This window comes from Nicotiana attenuata, unplaced genomic scaffold (assembly GCF_001879085.1).
Source record: "Nicotiana attenuata strain UT unplaced genomic scaffold, NIATTr2, whole genome shotgun sequence".
Taxonomy (NCBI): Eukaryota; Viridiplantae; Streptophyta; class Magnoliopsida; order Solanales; family Solanaceae; genus Nicotiana; species Nicotiana attenuata.
The window spans coordinates 190,094-191,046 of record NW_017672367.1 but is presented as its reverse complement, the minus strand read 5'-3'; positions in this window follow the sequence as shown (position 1 = coordinate 191,046).

The following is a 953-nucleotide window of genomic DNA, read 5'->3' as shown; positions in this document are numbered from 1 at the left end:
TGCTGGTAAGTGCCTAGCCTAACCCCGGCGAAGTAGTGACGAGGCTAGACAGGACTACCACATAAACCTGTGCAGTTTTATATATATATATATATATATATATATATATATATATATATATATATATATATATATGTGCATATATATATTTAATTTAGTAGACGATATATAATTTCATTCATTACGGTCATACGTATCGGCCACTAATTCTTCGTAGCAACTATAAAATTCAATTGCTTTAAGTAGATATTGATACTAGTTAATTACATTGTTGCGCTTTATATATAGTTACATTGAACGTCTATATATATAATAAGTAGATATTTATAGCGACCATAAATTACGTTTACAGTGGTTCCACTAGTCAATTGACACCAATGGTTATATTTTGGAATATAATTAGCAATTTAATTATGAAATATAAATAATAAGTAGATATTGATGCTAGTTAATTACATTGTTGCGCTTTATATATAGTTACATTGAACGTCTATATATATGTGTGTAGTAGCCAACATATAATTTCATTCATTAAGGCCATGCGTGTATTGATAGCGACCATATAATTATGTTTACTATGGTTCCACTAGTCAATTGACGCCAATCGTTATATTTTGGATATAATTAGCAATTTAATTATGAAATATAAATAATAAGTAGATATTGATGCTAGTTAATTATATTGTTGCACTTTATATATAGTTACATTGAATGTCTATATATATATGTGTATTTTAGCCAACATATAATTTCATTCATTAAGGTCATGCGTATATTGATAACGACCATATAATTACGTTTACTATGGTTCCACTAGTCAATTGACACCAATTGTTATATTTTGGGATATAATTAGCAATTTAATTATGAAATATAAATAATAAGTAGACATTGATACTAGTTAATTACATTGTTGCGCTTTATATATAGTTACATTGAATGTCTATATATAT